General features: G+C 45.3%; 8 non-coding genes across 8 annotated transcripts; 4 read left to right on the top strand and 4 right to left on the bottom strand.

Annotated features, from left to right (window-relative positions):
- Positions 1-1,092: 1,092 nt before the first annotated feature.
- On the bottom strand, positions 1,093-1,175 carry trnas-uga (transfer RNA serine (anticodon UGA)). Its single transcript has one exon. It is a non-coding gene; the product is annotated as a tRNA-Ser (tRNA).
- A 759-nt stretch (positions 1,176-1,934) lies between these two features.
- On the top strand, positions 1,935-2,006 carry trnaw-cca (transfer RNA tryptophan (anticodon CCA)). The gene has a single exon. It is a non-coding gene; the product is annotated as a tRNA-Trp (tRNA).
- Positions 2,007-4,301: 2,295 nt separating this feature from the next.
- Positions 4,302-4,384, bottom strand: trnas-uga (transfer RNA serine (anticodon UGA)). Its single transcript has one exon. It is a non-coding gene; the product is annotated as a tRNA-Ser (tRNA).
- Positions 4,385-5,143: 759 nt separating this feature from the next.
- On the top strand, positions 5,144-5,215 carry trnaw-cca (transfer RNA tryptophan (anticodon CCA)). The gene has a single exon. It is a non-coding gene; the product is annotated as a tRNA-Trp (tRNA).
- A 2,295-nt stretch (positions 5,216-7,510) lies between these two features.
- trnas-uga (transfer RNA serine (anticodon UGA)) lies at positions 7,511-7,593 on the bottom strand. Its single transcript has one exon. It is a non-coding gene; the product is annotated as a tRNA-Ser (tRNA).
- Positions 7,594-8,352: 759 nt separating this feature from the next.
- On the top strand, positions 8,353-8,424 carry trnaw-cca (transfer RNA tryptophan (anticodon CCA)). The gene has a single exon. It is a non-coding gene; the product is annotated as a tRNA-Trp (tRNA).
- Positions 8,425-13,839: 5,415 nt separating this feature from the next.
- trnas-uga (transfer RNA serine (anticodon UGA)) lies at positions 13,840-13,922 on the bottom strand. The gene has a single exon. It is a non-coding gene; the product is annotated as a tRNA-Ser (tRNA).
- Positions 13,923-14,681: 759 nt separating this feature from the next.
- On the top strand, positions 14,682-14,753 carry trnaw-cca (transfer RNA tryptophan (anticodon CCA)). The gene has a single exon. It is a non-coding gene; the product is annotated as a tRNA-Trp (tRNA).
- Positions 14,754-16,512: the final 1,759 nt, after the last annotated feature.

The following is a 16,512-nucleotide window of genomic DNA, read 5'->3' as shown; positions in this document are numbered from 1 at the left end:
TTCAAACGGGTACCGTCCACCTTCAGAATTCCCACAGTTTGTTCATGCAAGATGTTATTGAAGGCCCACTTTTAAGCAGCGCTAGTCTTGTGGTACGTGTGGAGCAGAGTGGCGCAGCGGAAGCGTGCTGGGCCCATAACCCAGAGGTCGATGGATCGAAACCATCCTCTGCTAGGCTCGTCTGTTTTCAGGACGTACTAAACAACTGTGCTCCGAAAGGCTTGCTTACAAGTCTGGGATAGGTTTCCAGGAAGAAGCCATTCACCTTCCAAAAATTGGACAAAACAGACTAAACCCAGAAGTTGCCTAACTAAGAAGCAAATCCTAGTTAATATAACCTGTTCGCCACATCTTCTTCAAAGCCCATTCACTTTGTTACCTCAACAGCGTGACATCACCTGTTTGCAACACAAGAACAACAATGGAGGCAACGGTGTACCTGCTGCTAAAGTGACGGTAAACGGTTGGACCACTGTGTTGCTTTGGGTGTACCCAAATGGCTGGCTGTGTTTGCCGGGAGACCAGTGACCAGGTACTGCCGCCTAACTGAAAACCAAACGTAGCCAGAAAGGATTAAGATTTGTCATTCTAGCCTTTCTATAGCAGTGATAACAAGTAGCCCCCTGCAACAATTTTGATGTCTTGTGTGGAAAGAAGATGGATTGGCTTTGCAGAGATTTTCAGAAGTTTTGGGCAGAGGGGCAGGTTTGTGGGACCTTGTGGGGCAATGGTAGCGCATCTGACTCCAGATCAGAAGCTTGCGTGTTCAAATCACATCAAGGTCAACCAAGAGTGACAGGACTGCAGCCTGTTTGAATTAATATGTGACTCAAAGTCTGTGCACATGCCACTGATCGACATCTCCCACCGTTTTTGTTTATAAAGCCTGGAGAGAAGAAGAGGGACTCTCCTTGGAGACAAGCACATTTTGTACATGAATGATTAGTATGTAAGTACAGTGGTGTGAACCGGTGATTGGAGAACTGTCAATCACTCAATGCTCCTGGGCACCGTTGCAACTTTTGTATATGAGCCCCTCCGACTAATTGCAACCTTATCTTAGCAGAAAAAGAAGCACCCGTAACGCATTTTCGTTGTGAGCAGGGTTTGAACCTGCGCGGGGAACACCCCATTGGATTTCAAATCCAACGCCTTAACCTCTCGGCCATCACAGCTCCTCCACTTCACCTGCACCTTTTGGCCTGTGGTGAGAGATGCCTGCTCCCTGCTCCAACAGCGCTGGTTCTTTTGGAGATCATCACATGCCAGAACACTCCCTAGTCAGAAGTCACTTCTCTGGTAAATACCATTAACAGTCGTTGAAGAGACCATTGTGTGTGAAGTGTAAGGTCGTTTAGTCAGGTAAGATTTCATTCAAGGCTGACAGCACTGGTCTCCTACCCCCATGAATAGCATTTTGGTGCAGACGGCACAAGGAGCCTCTCCAGAGCAGCTTGTGTTTGAGACAGGAGATCATCACGTACAAAAGCACTCCCTTCTGAGCAATCACTTTTTAGGTGTGTGTGAGAGGAAGGTCTTTTATTTTTAGACACTGTCCAAGGACTTTGTCTTTCTCTGACAAGCATCAGTAACAAATATGCATTGTTAAGAATTTGTCTAGCTGGCTTGCAAAGCTCATCAGAGCGTGAGCACTGAATGACAGACACTATATTAGGCCTTTGATTGACTACTGCAAGCGCACTTCAAACCTCGATTTGTATTCTTTTCTCAAAGAGGAGAACCTTTCAAGTATAAAGAGAGATTCTACGTGTGCATGTTGACATGCATGGTCTGAAATGACATGTGTCTTTGGCACAACCTCTTTGCATTCACAAGTTGAACAACCTCCAGTTGCAGAAAAATTGCTTGTGTGGAAAGATGGTCTGGCTTCTCAGAGATTTTCAGAAGTTTTGAGCAGAGGGGCAGGTTTGTGGGACCTTGTGGCGCAATGTTAGCGCATCTGACTCCAGATCAGAAGGTTGCGTGTTCAAATCACGTCAAGGTCAGCCGAGAGTGAGGGGACTGCAGCCTGTGATTCCCTTCCAATAGGAGGTTTATAGTTGCTTGTGGCATACTCGTCCGTCTGTCCAGAAATTCAGGTCCATGACTCATGACGTGTCTCCAGTGAGTTGTTGATGGTGTCAGTGAACACTGTAGACAACTGATCAGCACAGTGCCTCAGGGTGGATGGAGGCACCGAATTTGGCCCAGCTGCTTTGCATGGGTCCTGTGTCTTAGAGAGTCTGTTTACATCCCTTTCAAGTATGGAAAGAGGTGTGAAGGCACATGGAGAAATTTGTGAGCTTTACTGAGTGGTAGAGGTGATGGGGGAGCCGCAAGTGTTGACCGTCTGGGGAGGGGGCCCGGGTAGCTGGACGTTCCATTGTTTTCTGAAAGCACCAGGTGTGAATACATTGGATAGGTGTGAATAGTAGCTGAATTAGAGGGCTTCTGTAAATGGAACTGAATAAAAATGGCAAACAAAACACCCGCATGCTGCAGGTATACAGAGAGCAATGCCATGTGATACATGTAAACGCATAGTTGAAAGAAGTAAAGACTGCACCAAAGAGAAACTCACAAAATTATTGTAAAGAAAAAAACATTCAAATATCAAGTATAAGTTTTTCATTCCGAGCAAACAAACAGTTTTGAATGATAATGAAATCTAAAAGCAGCTTCAGAGCTGGGCTTGGCATTCTGACGCAAGCTCATCATATCCAGGATAGTTTTTCACTGTGGACAATGTCACTGTGTCCGCTGTGTTGGATACATTCAGATTTCGTGTCTAATGTCGGTGCTTGTGATTACAGACGGTATTACATCTCTACCGATAAGAACTACCATTGACAATCAGCGGAAAGTATTAAGAGCATCGAAGTGCATCAGCAGAGTGTGTTCGTGTAACAGAACGTAGATTTTAGTTAACTAAAGGTAAAATAAGGTTCATTGAAGAGAGTTCATGGGTTTATTTAGGAAGTAAACATACGCAACACCAAGTGTCAGTGTTTTCACGTCTAAGCGTTTACGTGACTATGCGACTCAGTGGCTCACACAATAAGCTCAGTGATTCGAGTTAGCAGCTAACGAGGAAATGGTTGGCTGACCCTAGCTTAAAATCTGTTGGGCCGCACACGAGACCTGACAAGCAGTCCAAGAAGCTCTGAAGCATTGAACGCCGAGGTGACAAAGATTTATAAAAGTCAGTGTTCAAACGGGTACCGTCCACCTTCAGAATTCCCACAGTTTGTTCATGCAAGATGTTATTGAAGGCCCACTTTTAAGCAGCGCTAATCTTGTGGTACGTGTGGAGCAGAGTGGCGCAGCGGAAGCGTGCTGGGCCCATAACCCAGAGGTCGATGGATCGAAACCATCCTCTGCTAGGCTCGTCTGTTTTCAGGACGTACTAAACAACTGTGCTCCGAAAGGCTTGCTTACAAGTCTGGGATAGGTTTCCAGGAAGAAGCCATTCACCTTCCAAAAATTGGACAAAACAGACTAAACCCAGAAGTTGCCTAACTAAGAAGCAAATCCTAGTGAATATAACCTGTTCGCCACATCTTCTTCAAAGCCCATTCACTTTGTTACCTCAACAGCGTGACATCACCTGTTTGCAACACAAGAACAACAATGGAGGCAACGGTGTACCTGCTGCTAAAGTGACGGTAAACGGTTGGACCACTGTGTTGCTTTGGGTGTACCCAAATGGCTGGCTGTGTTTGCCGGGAGACCAGTGACCAGGTACTGCCGCCTAACTGAAAACCAAACGTAGCCAGAAAGGATTAAGATTTGTCATTCTAGCCTTTCTATAGCAGTGATAACAAGTAGCCCCCTGCAACAATTTTGATGTCTTGTGTGGAAAGAAGATGGATTGGCTTTGCAGAGATTTTCAGAAGTTTTGGGCAGAGGGGCAGGTTTGTGGGACCTTGTGGGGCAATGGTAGCGCATCTGACTCCAGATCAGAAGCTTGCGTGTTCAAATCACATCAAGGTCAACCAAGAGTGACAGGACTGCAGCCTGTTTGAATTAATATGTGACTCAAAGTCTGTGCACATGCCACTGATCGACATCTCCCACCGTTTTTGTTTATAAAGCCTGGAGAGAAGAAGAGGGACTCTCCTTGGAGACAAGCACATTTTGTACATGAATGATTAGTATGTAAGTACAGTGGTGTGAACCGGTGATTGGAGAACTGTCAATCACTCAATGCTCCTGGGCACCGTTGCAACTTTTGTATATGAGCCCCTCCGACTAATTGCAACCTTATCTTAGCAGAAAAAGAAGCACCCGTAACGCATTTTCGCTGTGAGCAGGGTTTGAACCTGCGCGGGGAACACCCCATTGGATTTCAAATCCAACGCCTTAACCTCTCGGCCATCACAGCTCCTCCACTTCACCTGCACCTTTTGGCCTGTGGTGAGAGATGCCTGCTCCCTGCTCCAACAGCGCTGGTTCTTTTGGAGATCATCACATGCCAGAACACTCCCTAGTCAGAAGTCACTTCTCTGGTAAATACCATTAACAGTCGTTGAAGAGACCATTGTGTGTGAAGTGTAAGGTCGTTTAGTCAGGTAAGATTTCATTCAAGGCTGACAGCACTGGTCTCCTACCCCCATGAATAGCATTTTGGTGCAGACGGCACAAGGAGCCTCTCCAGAGCAGCTTGTGTTTGAGACAGGAGATCATCACGTACAAAAGCACTCCCTTCTGAGCAATCACTTTTTAGGTGTGTGTGAGAGGAAGGTCTTTTATTTTTAGACACTGTCCAAGCACTTTGTCTTTCTCTGACAAACATCAGTAACAAATATGCATTGTTAAGAATTTGTCTAGCTGGCTTGCAAAGCTCATCAGAGCGTGAGCACTGAATGACAGACACTATATTAGGCCTTTGATTGACTACTGCAAGCGCACTTCAAACCTCGATTTGTATTCTTTTCTCAAAGAGGAGAACCTTTCAAGTATAAAGAGAGATTCTACGTGTGCATGTTGACATGCATGGTCTGAAATGACATGTGTCTTTGGCACAACCTCTTTGCATTCACAAGTTGAACAACCTCCAGTTGCAGAAAAATTGCTTGTGTGGAAAGATGGTCTGGCTTCTCAGAGATTTTCAGAAGTTTTGAGCAGAGGGGCAGGTTTGTGGGACCTTGTGGCGCAATGGTAGCGCATCTGACTCCAGATCAGAAGGTTGCGTGTTCAAATCACGTCAAGGTCAGCCGAGAGTGAGGGGACTGCAGCCTGTGATTCCCTTCCAATAGGAGGTTTATAGTTGCTTGTGGCATACTCGTCCGTCTGTCCAGAAATTCAGGTCCATGACTCATGACGTGTCTCCAGTGAGTTGTTGATGGTGTCAGTGAACACTGTAGACAACTGATCAGCACAGTGCCTCAGGGTGGATGGAGGCACCGAATTTGGCCCAGCTGCTTTGCATGGGTCCTGTGTCTTAGAGAGTCTGTTTACATCCCTTTCAAGTATGGAAAGAGATGTGAAGGCACATGGAGAAATTTGTGAGCTTTACTGAGTGGTAGAGGTGATGGGGGAGCCGCAAGTGTTGACCGTCTGGGGAGGGGGCCCGGGTAGCTGGACGTTCCATTGTTTTCTGAAAGCACCAGGTGTGAATACATTGGATAGGTGTGAATAGTAGCTGAATTAGAGGGCTTCTGTAAATGGAACTGAATAAAAATGGCAAACAAAACACCCGCATGCTGCAGGTATACAGAGAGCAATGCCATGTGATACATGTAAACACATAGTTGAAAGAAGTAAAGACTGCACCAAAGAGAAACTCACAAAATTATTGTAAAGAAAAAAACATTCAAATATCAAGTATAAGTTTTTCATTCCGAGCAAACAAACAGTTTTGAATGATAATGAAATCTAAAAGCAGCTTCAGAGCTGGGCTTGGCATTCTGAAGCAAGCTCATCATATCCAGGATAGTTTTTCACTGTGGACAATGTCACTGTGTCCGCTGTGTTGGATACATTCAGATTTCGTGTCTAATGTCGGTGCTTGTGATTACAGACGGTATTACATCTCTACCGATAAGAACTACCATTGACAATCAGCGGGAAGTATTAAGAGCATCGAAGTGCATCAGCAGAGTGTGTTCGTGTAACAGAACGTCGATTTTAGTTAACTAAAGGTAAAATAAGGTTCATTGAAGAGAGTTCATGGGTTTATTTAGGAAGTAAACATACGCAACACCAAGTGTCAGTGTTTTCACGTCTAAGCGTTTACGTGACTATGCGACTCAGTGGCTCACACAATAAGCTCAGTGATTCGAGTTAGCAGCTAACGAGGAAATGGTTGGCTGACCCTAGCTTAAAATCTGTTGGGCCGCACACGAGACCTGACAAGCAGTCCAAGAAGCTCTGAAGCATTGAACGCCGAGGTGACAAAGATTTATAAAAGTCAGTGTTCAAACGGGTACCGTCCACCTTCAGAATTCCCACAGTTTGTTCATGCAAGATGTTATTGAAGGCCCACTTTTAAGCAGCGCTAGTCTTGTGGTACGTGTGGAGCAGAGTGGCGCAGCGGAAGCGTGCTGGGCCCATAACCCAGAGGTCGATGGATCGAAACCATCCTCTGCTAGGCTCGTCTGTTTTCAGGACGTACTAAACAACTGTGCTCCGAAAGGCTTGCTTACAAGTCTGGGATAGGTTTCCAGGAAGAAGCCATTCACCTTCCAAAAATTGGACAAAACAGACTAAACCCAGAAGTTGCCTAACTAAGAAGCAAATCCTAGTGAATATAACCTGTTCGCCACATCTTCTTCAAAGCCCATTCACTTTGTTACCTCAACAGCGTGACATCACCTGTTTGCAACACAAGAACAACAATGGAGGCAACGGTGTACCTGCTGCTAAAGTGACGGTAAACGGTTGGACCACTGTGTTGCTTTGGGTGTACCCAAATGGCTGGCTGTGTTTGCCGGGAGACCAGTGACCAGGTACTGCCGCCTAACTGAAAACCAAACGTAGCCAGAAAGGATTAAGATTTGTCATTCTAGCCTTTCTATAGCAGTGATAACAAGTAGCCCCCTGCAACAATTTTGATGTCTTGTGTGGAAAGAAGATGGATTGGCTTTGCAGAGATTTTCAGAAGTTTTGGGCAGAGGGGCAGGTTTGTGGGACCTTGTGGGGCAATGGTAGCGCATCTGACTCCAGATCAGAAGCTTGCGTGTTCAAATCACATCAAGGTCAACCAAGAGTGACAGGACTGCAGCCTGTTTGAATTAATATGTGACTCAAAGTCTGTGCACATGCCACTGATCGACATCTCCCACCGTTTTTGTTTATAAAGCCTGGAGAGAAGAAGAGGGACTCTCCTTGGAGACAAGCACATTTTGTACATGAATGATTAGTATGTAAGTACAGTGGTGTGAACCGGTGATTGGAGAACTGTCAATCACTCAATGCTCCTGGGCACCGTTGCAACTTTTGTATATGAGCCCCTCCGACTAATTGCAACCTTATCTTAGCAGAAAAAGAAGCACCCGTAACGCATTTTCGCTGTGAGCAGGGTTTGAACCTGCGCGGGGAACACCCCATTGGATTTCAAATCCAACGCCTTAACCTCTCGGCCATCACAGCTCCTCCACTTCACCTGCACCTTTTGGCCTGTGGTGAGAGATGCCTGCTCCCTGCTCCAACAGCGCTGGTTCTTTTGGAGATCATCACATGCCAGAACACTCCCTAGTCAGAAGTCACTTCTCTGGTAAATACCATTAACAGTCGTTGAAGAGACCATTGTGTGTGAAGTGTAAGGTCGTTTAGTCAGGTAAGATTTCATTCAAGGCTGACAGCACTGGTCTCCTACCCCCATGAATAGCATTTTGGTGCAGACGGCACAAGGAGCCTCTCCAGAGCAGCTTGTGTTTGAGACAGGAGATCATCACGTACAAAAGCACTCCCTTCTGAGCAATCACTTTTTAGGTGTGTGTGAGAGGAAGGTCTTTTATTTTTAGACACTGTCCAAGGACTTTGTCTTTCTCTGACAAACATCAGTAACAAATATGCATTGTTAAGAATTTGTCTAGCTGGCTTGCAAAGCTCATCAGAGCGTGAGCACTGAATGACAGACACTATATTAGGCCTTTGATTGACTACTGCAAGCGCACTTCAAACCTCGATTTGTATTCTTTTCTCAAAGAGGAGAACCTTTCAAGTATAAAGAGAGATTCTACGTGTGCATGTTGACATGCATGGTCTGAAATGACATGTGTCTTTGGCACAACCTCTTTGCATTCACAAGTTGAACAACCTCCAGTTGCAGAAAAATTGCTTGTGTGGAAAGATGGTCTGGCTTCTCAGAGATTTTCAGAAGTTTTGAGCAGAGGGGCAGGTTTGTGGGACCTTGTGGCGCAATGTTAGCGCATCTGACTCCAGATCAGAAGGTTGCGTGTTCAAATCACGTCAAGGTCAGCCGAGAGTGAGGGGACTGCAGCCTGTGATTCCCTTCCAATAGGAGGTTTATAGTTGCTTGTGGCATACTCGTCCGTCTGTCCAGAAATTCAGGTCCATGACTCATGACGTGTCTCCAGTGAGTTGTTGATGGTGTCAGTGAACACTGTAGACAACTGATCAGCACAGTGCCTCAGGGTGGATGGAGGCACCGAATTTGGCCCAGCTGCTTTGCATGGGTCCTGTGTCTTAGAGAGTCTGTTTACATCCCTTTCAAGTATGGAAAGAGATGTGAAGGCACATGGAGAAATTTGTGAGCTTTACTGAGTGGTAGAGGTGATGGGGGAGCCGCAAGTGTTGACCGTCTGGGGAGGGGGCCCGGGTAGCTGGACGTTCCATTGTTTTCTGAAAGCACCAGGTGTGAATACATTGGATAGGTGTGAATAGTAGCTGAATTAGAGGGCTTCTGTAAATGGAACTGAATAAAAATGGCAAACAAAACACCCGCATGCTGCAGGTATACAGAGAGCAATGCCATGTGATACATGTAAACACATAGTTGAAAGAAGTAAAGACTGCACCAAAGAGAAACTCACAAAATTATTGTAAAGAAAAAAACATTCAAATATCAAGTATAAGTTTTTCATTCCGAGCAAACAAACAGTTTTGAATGATAATGAAATCTAAAAGCAGCTTCAGAGCTGGGCTTGGCATTCTGAAGCAAGCTCATCATATCCAGGATAGTTTTTCACTGTGGACAATGTCACTGTGTCCGCTGTGTTGGATACATTCAGATTTCGTGTCTAATGTCGGTGCTTGTGATTACAGACGGTATTACATCTCTACCGATAAGAACTACCATTGACAATCAGCGGGAAGTATTAAGAGCATCGAAGTGCATCAGCAGAGTGTGTTCGTGTAACAGAACGTAGATTTTAGTTAACTAAAGGTAAAATAAGGTTCATTGAAGAGAGTTCATGGGTTTATTTAGGAAGTAAACATACGCAACACCAAGTGTCAGTGTTTTCACGTCTAAGCGTTTACGTGACTATGCGACTCAGTGGCTCATACAATAAGCTCAGTGATTCGAGTTAGCAGCTAACGAGGAAATGGTTGGCTGACCCTAGCTTAAAATCTGTTGGGCCGCACACGAGACCTGACAAGCAGTCCAAGAAGCTCTGAAGCATTGAACGCCGAGGTGACAAAGATTTATAAAAGTCAGTGTTCAAACGGGTACCGTCCACCTTCAGAATTCCCACAGTTTGTTCATGCAAGATGTTATTGAAGGCCCACTTTTAAGCAGCGCTAGTCTTGTGGTACGTGTGGAGCAGAGTGGCGCAGCGGAAGCGTGCTGGGCCCATAACCCAGAGGTCGATGGATCGAAACCATCCTCTGCTAGGCTCGTCTGTTTTCAGGACGTACTAAACAACTGTTCTCCGAAAGGCTTGCTTACAAGTCTGGGATAGGTTTCCAGGAAGAAGCCATTCACCTTCCAAAAATTGGACAAAACAGACTAAACCCAGAAGTTGCCTAACTAAGAAGCAAATCCTAGTGAATATAACCTGTTCGCCACATCTTCTTCAAAGCCCATTCACTTTGTTACCTCAACAGCGTGACATCACCTGTTTGCAACACAAGAACAACAATGGAGGCAACGGTGTACCTGCTGCTAAAGTGACGGTAAACGGTTGGACCACTGTGTTGCTTTGGGTGTACCCAAATGGCTGGCTGTGTTTGCCGGGAGACCAGTGACCTGGGGCCCGTTCTTCGTACCTCGCTAAGTAGGTTAGCCGGATTAGATTGTTGACGATTTCGCGTGATCCTGGATCAGTCGGTTCCCCGAAGCTCATCCGGGACTTGCTGTCATAGCAACAGAGCCGTAAGCGTAAACCTGCTTGGGAGCAGGTTTACTTTATGTAAACAGGATTAGATCGCGGCCACGCAGGTATGTCCGCGTCATTCATACGAAAGCAACAGCGATATTCCACCACTGTTTCACCATAAATAAATAACATCAATGTAACTAAAGACAATGCAGCACCTGGGGCCCGTTCTTCGTACCTCGCTAAGTAGGTTAGCCGGATTAGATTGTTGACGATTTCGCGTGATCTTGGATCGTTCGGTTCCCCGAAGCTCATCCGGGACTTGCTGTCATAGCAACAGAGCCGTAAGCGTAAACCTGCTCGGGAGCAGGTTTACTTTATGTAAACAGGATTAGATCGCGGCCACGCAGGTATGTCCGCGTCATTCATACGAAAGCAACAGCGATATTCCACCACTGTTTCACCATAAATAAATATTATCAATGTAACTAAAGACAATGCAGCACCTGATCCATTTATTGATTTCACACAGGTCATTTCCTAAAAAAGGGAAATGTACTATTAACATTCTATTACATGTATGTGATTATTACAGATTTAATTCATATTTCAGAGTAGCAATTGTAAATTACTTCGTGTAATCAAGATGAGAGACCACGGCTATAAAAGCGAAGGTGGATTTGGGAAGTCTGTCGCAGCCATATCCTGTCCGTTTACGCGAGCCACCCATTGCGGAAGGTGCAAGATTGATAAGGAGAGTCCTCAGAATTCAGCGTATATTGCGGGACAGACAGGATCCTTTAGCTCAGCGCGACAGTGTGCTCATAGAGAGATATCGATTTTCCCGTGAGGGTATTATTTACTTAACCAACTTGTTGACGAGGGGGTGCAGGACCACCACCTGTCTTTTGTTGCTCTGCCCTTTTCTTGGTTGCTGTTATGAACAAACAAACAGAGTATTCCAGGGTCTCTTTCCAAGAGACTAAAAGCAATATAAGTGATAAATATTACCATTCTGTAGAATATTCTTATATTTCACTTTTACCTGTTCCCATGTTCTAGTGGGTCCTGTCGTGGCTCTAATGTGACAGAGGATAAAATATAACATATTATAATATAATGTAATATAATATTGGATAATATAGTGTAATATAATAAATCTACCCTACCGCCTACTGGTGTTGGCCAGAGGGGCCGATGGCGCGATATGGCAGCCTGGCTTCTGTCAGTCTGCCCCAGGGCAGCTGTGGCTACAACTGTAGCTGCCTCCACCAGTGTGTGAATGTGAGAGTGACTGAATAGTGGCATTGTAAAGCGCTTTGGGTGCCTTGAAAAGCGCTATATCAATCCACTCCATTATTATTGTTATTATTAAATTACTTACGAGTTTAATTTGTCAGCAACTTCCTGCCAGCCCTCTCTCCTTGCTTTTGCAGCCTTTGCAGTGTTCTCTTGCGTTTTAATTAAACTCTGAAACTCCTGAAATCCCTCACTCAAGAGTTCTTGCTCTGCTGCCGAAAAATACCGAGCCGAGCGCGCTCCTTCGACATTTTCGCCGACCAATCAGAGGGTTGCCGATCAATGTTTCTACTATCGATGCGTAGCCCCTTTTACAACACCCAGTGATGTCACATTCCTGCGTCCAGCTGTAGTAATCGTCAACAGCAGGTGTGTTCGGGGAACTGGATTAGCGAGCTCACGGTTAGCGCGATGATTTGATCTTGGATGTGTCATTTGATCTTGGATGTAGTGAGCGACGTACGAAGAACGGGCCCCAGATCCATTTATTGATTTCATACAGATACATACAGGTCATTTCCTAAAAAAGGGAAATGTACTATTAACATTCTATTACATGTATGTGATTATTACAGATTTAATTCATATTTCAGAGTAGCAATTGTAAATTACTTCGTGTAATCAAGATGAGAGACCACGGCTATAAAAGCGAAGGTGGATTTGGGAAGTCTGTCGCAGCCATGTCCTGTCCGTATACGCGAGCCACCCATTGCGGAAGGTGCAAGATTGATAAGGAGAGTCCTCAGAATTCAGCGTATATTGCGGGACAGACAGGATCCTTTAGCTCAGCGCGACAGTGTGCTCATAGAGAGATATCGATTTTCCCGTGAGGGTATTATTTACTTAACCAACTTGTTGACGAGGGGGTGCAGGACCACCACCTGTCTTTTGTTGCTCTGCCCTTTTCTTGGTTGCTGTTATAAACAAACAGATTATTCCAGGGTCTCTTTCCAAGAGACTAAAAGCAATATAAGTGATAAATATTACCATTCTGTAGAATATTCTTATATTTCACTTTTACCTGTTCCCATGTTCTAGTGGGTCCTGTCGTGGCTCTAATGTGACAGAGGATAAAATATAACATATTATAATATAATGTAATATAATATTGGATAATATAGTGTAATATAATAAATCTACCCTACCGCCTACTGGTGTTGGCCAGAGGGGCCGATGGCGCGATATGGCAGCCTGGCTTCTGTCAGTCTGCCCCAGGGCAGCTGTGGCTACAACTGTAGCTGCCTCCCCCAGTGTGTGAATGTGAGAGTGACTGAATAGTGGCATTGTACAGCGCTTTGGGTGCCTTGAAAAGCGCTATATCAATCCACTCCATTATTATTGTTATTATTAAATTACTTACGAGTTTAATTTGTCAGCAACTTCCTGCCAGCCCTCGCTCCTTGCTTTTGCAGCCTTTGCAGTGTTCCCTTGCGTTCTGATTAAACTCTGAAACTCCTGAAATCCCTCACTCAAGAGTTCTTGCTCTGCTGCCGAAAAATACCGAGCCGAGCGCGCTCCGTCGACATTTTCGCCGACCAATCAGAGGGTTGCCGATCAATGTTTCTACTATCGATGCGTAGCCCCTTTTACGACACCCAGTGATGTCACATTACTGCGTCCAGCTGTAGTAATCGTCAACAGCAGGTGTGTTCGGGGAACCGGATTAGCGAGCTCACGGTTAGCGCGATGATTTGATCTTGGATGTGTCATTTGATCTTGGATGTAGTAAGCGACGTACGAAGAACGGGCCCCAGGTACTGCCGCCTAACTGAAAACCAAACGTAGCCAGAAAGGATTAAGATTTGTCATTCTAGCCTTTCTATAGCAGTGATAACAAGTAGCCCCCTGCAACAATTTTGATGTCTTGTGTGGAAAGAAGATGGATTGGCTTTGCAGAGATTTTCAGAAGTTTTGGGCAGAGGGGCAGGTTTGTGGGACCTTGTGGGGCAATGGTAGCGCATCTGACTCCAGATCAGAAGCTTGCGTGTTCAAATCACATCAAGGTCAACCAAGAGTGACAGGACTGCAGCCTGTTTGAATTAATATGTGACTCAAAGTCTGTGCACATGCCACTGATCGACATCTCCCACCGTTTTTGTTTATAAAGCCTGGAGAGAAGAAGAGGGACTCTCCTTGGAGACAAGCACATTTTGTACATGAATGATTAGTATGTAAGTACAGTGGTGTGAACCGGTGATTGGAGAACTGTCAATCACTCAATGCTCCTGGGCACCGTTGCAACTTTTGTATATGAGCCCCTCCGACTAATTGCAACCTTATCTTAGCAGAAAAAGAAGCACCCGTAACGCATTTTCGCTGTGAGCAGGGTTTGAACCTGCGCGGGGAACACCCCATTGGATTTCAAATCCAACGCCTTAACCTCTCGGCCATCACAGCTCCTCCACTTCACCTGCACCTTTTGGCCTGTGGTGAGAGATGCCTGCTCCCTGCTCCAACAGCGCTGGTTCTTTTGGAGATCATCACATGCCAGAACACTCCCTAGTCAGAAGTCACTTCTCTGGTAAATACCATTAACAGTCGTTGAAGAGACCATTGTGTGTGAAGTGTAAGGTCGTTTAGTCAGGTAAGATTTCATTCAAGGCTGACAGCACTGGTCTCCTACCCCCATGAATAGCATTTTGGTGCAGACGGCACAAGGAGCCTCTCCAGAGCAGCTTGTGTTTGAGACAGGAGATCATCATGTACAAAAGCACTCCCTTCTGAGCAATCACTTTTTAGGTGTGTGTGAGAGGAAGGTCTTTTATTTTTAGACACTGTCCAAGGACTTTGTCTTTCTCTGACAAACATCAGTAACAAATATGCATTGTTAAGAATTTGTCTAGCTGGCTTGCAAAGCTCATCAGAGCGTGAGCACTGAATGACAGACACTATATTAGGCCTTTGATTGACTACTGCAAGCGCACTTCAAACCTCGATTTGTATTCTTTTCTCAAAGAGGAGAACCTTTCAAGTATAAAGAGAGATTCTACGTGTGCATGTTGACATGCATGGTCTGAAATGACATGTGTCTTTGGCACAACCTCTTTGCATTCACAAGTTGAACAACCTCCAGTTGCAGAAAAATTGCTTGTGTGGAAAGATGGTCTGGCTTCTCAGAGATTTTCAGAAGTTTTGAGCAGAGGGCCAGGTTTGTGGGACCTTGTGGCGCAATGTTAGCGCATCTGACTCCAGATCAGAAGGTTGCGTGTTCAAATCACGTCAAGGTCAGCCGAGAGTGAGGGGACTGCAGCCTGTGATTCCCTTCCAATAGGAGGTTTATAGTTGCTTGTGGCATACTCGTCCGTCTGTCCAGAAATTCAGGTCCATGACTCATGACGTGTCTCCAGTGAGTTGTTGATGGTGTCAGTGAACACTGTAGACAACTGATCAGCACAGTGCCTCAGGGTGGATGGAGGCACCGAATTTGGCCCAGCTGCTTTGCATGGGTCCTGTGTCTTAGAGAGTCTGTTTACATCCCTTTCAAGTATGGAAAGAGGTGTGAAGGCACATGGAGAAATTTGTGAGCTTTACTGAGTGGTAGAGGTGATGGGGGAGCCGCAAGTGTTGACCGTCTGGGGAGGGGGCCCGGGTAGCTGGACGTTCCATTGTTTTCTGAAAGCACCAGGTGTGAATACATTGGATAGGTGTGAATAGTAGCTGAATTAGAGGGCTTCTGTAAATGGAACTGAATAAAAATGGCAAACAAAACACCCGCATGCTGCAGGTATACAGAGAGCAATGCCATGTGATACATGTAAACACATAGTTGAAAGAAGTAAAGACTGCACCAAAGAGAAACTCACAAAATTATTGTAAAGAAAAAAACATTCAAATATCAAGTATAAGTTTTTCATTCCGAGCAAACAAACAGTTTTGAATGATAATGAAATCTAAAAGCAGCTTCAGAGCTGGGCTTGGCATTCTGAAGCAAGCTCATCATATCCAGGATAGTTTTTCACTGTGGACAATGTCACTGTGTCCGCTGTGTTGGATACATTCAGATTTCGTGTCTAATGTCGGTGCTTGTGATTACAGACGGTATTACATCTCTACCGATAAGAACTACCATTGACAATCAGCGGGAAGTATTAAGAGCATCGAAGTGCATCAGCAGAGTGTGTTCGTGTAACAGAACGTCGATTTTAGTTAACTAAAGGTAAAATAAGGTTCATTGAAGAGAGTTCATGGGTTTATTTAGGAAGTAAACATACGCAACACCAAGTGTCAGTGTTTTCACGTCTAAGCGTTTACGTGACTATGCGACTCAGTGGCTCATACAATAAGCTCAGTGATTCGAGTTAGCAGCTAACGAGGAAATGGTTGGCTGACCCTAGCTTAAAATCTGTTGGGCCGCACACGAGACCTGACAAGCAGTCCAAGAAGCTCTGAAGCATTGAACGCCGAGGTGACAAAGATTTATAAAAGTCAGTGTTCAAACGGGTACCGTCCACCTTCAGAATTCCCACAGTTTGTTCATGCAAGATGTTATTGAAGGCCCACTTTTAAGCAGCGCTAGTCTTGTGGTACGTGTGGAGCAGAGTGGCGCAGCGGAAGCGTGCTGGGCCCATAACCCAGAGGTCGATGGATCGAAACCATCCTCTGCTAGGCTCGTCTGTTTTCAGGACGTACTAAACAACTGTGCTCCGAAAGGCTTGCTTACAAGTCTGGGATAGGTTTCCAGGAAGAAGCCATTCACCTTCCAAAAATTGGACAAAACAGACTAAACCCAGAAGTTGCCTAACTAAGAAGCAAATCCTAGTGAATATAACCTGTTCGCCACATCTTCTTCAAAGCCCATTCACTTTGTTACCTCAACAGCGTGACATCACCTGTTTGCAACACAAGAACAACAATGGAGGCAACGGTGTACCTGCTGCTAAAGTGACGGTAAACGGTTGGACCACTGTGTTGCTTTGGGTGTACCCAAATGGCTGGCTGTGTTTGCCGGGAGACCAGTGACCAGGTACTGCCGCCTAACTGAAAACCA

The sequence above is a fragment of the Astatotilapia calliptera genome, chromosome 23 (genome assembly GCF_964374335.1).
Source record: "Astatotilapia calliptera chromosome 23, fAstCal68.1, whole genome shotgun sequence".
Lineage (NCBI taxonomy): Eukaryota > Metazoa > Chordata > Actinopteri > Cichliformes > Cichlidae > Astatotilapia > Astatotilapia calliptera.
Note: the sequence above shows the minus strand (reverse complement) of the source record. Positions and strands in the feature narration are given on the sequence as shown.